The sequence below is a fragment of the Drosophila ananassae genome, chromosome XL (genome assembly GCF_017639315.1).
Source record: "Drosophila ananassae strain 14024-0371.13 chromosome XL, ASM1763931v2, whole genome shotgun sequence".
NCBI classification, from domain to species: Eukaryota; Metazoa; Arthropoda; class Insecta; order Diptera; family Drosophilidae; genus Drosophila; species Drosophila ananassae.
The window spans coordinates 7869974-7872558 of NC_057931.1; the positions used below are offsets into that span (position 1 = coordinate 7869974).

At 41.8% G+C, this 2585-nt stretch overlaps 1 long non-coding RNA gene across 1 annotated transcript; it reads right to left on the reverse strand.

The window, feature by feature from the left end:
• Window positions 1-1445: 1445 nt before the first annotated feature.
• LOC123257522 lies at window positions 1446-2490 on the reverse strand. Its single transcript, XR_006507618.1, has 3 exons — window positions 2259-2490; window positions 2046-2177; window positions 1446-1985 (listed from the first exon to the last, which is right to left on the reverse strand). It is a non-coding gene; the product is annotated as an uncharacterized LOC123257522 (long non-coding RNA).
• Between the last annotated feature and the right edge of the window lie 95 nt (window positions 2491-2585).

Genomic DNA, 2585 nt, shown 5'->3' on the forward strand with positions numbered 1-2585 from the left:
TAGTGGTGGTGGCCCGTGCTAAACGTTCAACGCTTGGGGTTACGCCCTCAGAGCCATTGATTATGCCTCTAGATTGACGTTGATTGAGTTTGATTGTGGGTGGTTCGGTTGGGGCTGTGGCACGCTCTAAATTGCAACTGGAGTTTGCTTTTCGGGCCAAGACTGAGACAAGGGCTAGGGCTAACCTAGCCAAGGCAGATGTCTTCCCGGACGAATCATCCCCTTCGTCCTCCTTTCTCACCTGAGAGCAGCAGGTGCTGTGGCAGTAAGTCACCCCATAGATGCTACTTCACATGGCATGCGATCATCAAATTAATGAGCAGCTACGTAATTACTTCTTGATGGAAATTAGGCAACAGCCAGAGGAAAATGAAAACGAAAACGTCTTGAGAGTAGAGTCTAAAGACTGGAGTCTAGAGTCCAGAAACTAGAGAGTCCAGAGTCTCCAGACAATGACAAAAACGGCAACAAGTCTGGAGAAGAACTTGGAAAATTGCAAATTGCCGAGCGAGGGGGAGAATGGAAAGTGAACTGCAGAAATTAGTCAGGCTTTTATTAGGTAAACTCTTTCTTATTTAATTCTCTATATAATATTACCCCTCACATGGCTATGATGAGTCAGAACCCATTTGAGGGGGAAGAAGACCACCATTTCGCCATTATGCAAGCCAGATTCCCAATTCCCAACAAATGAATTGTCATAAAGAGAATTCATGGTCTTATGTGGAGGGGCATTACCTGGGAACAACCTGCTCGCAAAAACCTTAAACTCTGGGGGAGCTTGGGAACAAGACGCTATTATGCGAGCAAAAAGAAAATCACCCGGCACGTAGTCTCTGATATATAGAAGAGTGAACCCGAACTGCAGAAATTGGGTAATTACTGAATGGGTCAGTCAGTGCCAGACAAAGAGAAAGAGTCGCTCGCCAGATTATAGAATCCAACTAATGTATACATACATTGGGGTGTTCCAATTACGATTGGCGCCACGAGGCTGGAGTTGAAGAACTTGAGAGCAGGTTTATAATAATTTTATAGAAAATAATACAAAGATACAAAGCTTAAGTTCTAGTCTAGCCTCTTAGCAGAGTCCTGAGGAGCCTTGTCCGTCTGTCCGTTTGTCCGCTTCTTATGTTTTTAGTTAACAACTCCCTTAATTTTAAATCTAAAAGGCTGAAACTTGGGATATAGTTCAATTAATAGATAGACCATAATGTCTGTTAAAATAAACAGAATCGAACAACTATAATCTATAGAAATAGGGCTTAAGAACTTGCAACTTCAACTATAAACCTCTTCTGTTTACTCTTTCCTGTTGCTATTTGCATTTCAAAAAAAATAATAAATATCTTAAGAGACTGTTTTATTTTTATTTTTTGCTGTTGTTGTGCAAAGATACAGCTGCTACAGATACAGATACAGATACAGATACAGATAGAGATATAGGTGGAACGATACAAATACAATTTAATGGCCTGATTGCATTGAGTGAGTTTACAATTCGATCGCTTATCGACAACGCGTGCAATACCCAGGGATTACCTTTGTCTCCCGCAAATCACACATGTATATATATATATATTCCTCTGTATTCTATTATATAAAGCATACTTGTATTCGAAAAGATAATGAAGACATGCAGCATGCCATTTTTCGCATTGGAAGTGAATCGCAAGGGGCTCTGCGAAAGGGGCTTCGATTTCAGTTTGTTGGTTTCGTCATCGGCCAAATTGAATTTGGACACGTCTTCCTGTACCCTGAGCCACTTACATAAGCTCGAACTGGACGGCTGGACGTGTCCGAGTTGGGATTTTGTGGCAGCACCTTCCGTTCGGACAGGTGATCATCTGGAAATCGCACAAATTCCAATGGAAGATAGCCAGCCAGCCGGTCGGACTTTAAGGCTTTCTTTCAGGGATTCTAGATTATGGCTATTTATGCTAATACGCCAGATACCACTTATCGCTAGAAGATTAGCCTCTACACTGCAAAAAAATATTAATATTATTATTAGAAATATTATATAGTTGCTTAGGATCAATTACCGCAGAATCTCTGCCATTGAAATTCCTTAGAAACCAGACAGAGATATTCGAGATTCTTGACTCTCGGCGAGAATTGGCCTTCTGTTCAGCTGTGAAAGTACAGTTGCGTCGTCTGTTTTTTAGCCCGAATCTCTGGCTAGGCAAAATTTCGATAAAAAATCAACTAAATACCCGATCTATTTGTTAAATAAAAATACCTCTGCTGACACATACTTTTCTGAAATTGCGCAGGAAACGTAATGCCTTCGCCGCCCAGCTTCGCTAATCTTCTGAAGAATCGTGGTGGGGTGTACGGAAGACAGGGGTGGGAGTCTTACTTTCGATTAGATAGAGGCCCCTTTGGCCATCAAAGGCGCAACCAGCAACCAGCAACCAGTAACCAGTAACCAGCAACCAGCAGCCGTAGAAATGTCGTTTCCACCACTGGCGTTCAATCATGTCCCCCATCGATAAGAAATCGGGGGATAAATCGGGGGTCTTGACAAATACAAATACAAATACAAATAAATATAGTATATATCTGTGTGTGAGTGTGTGTGT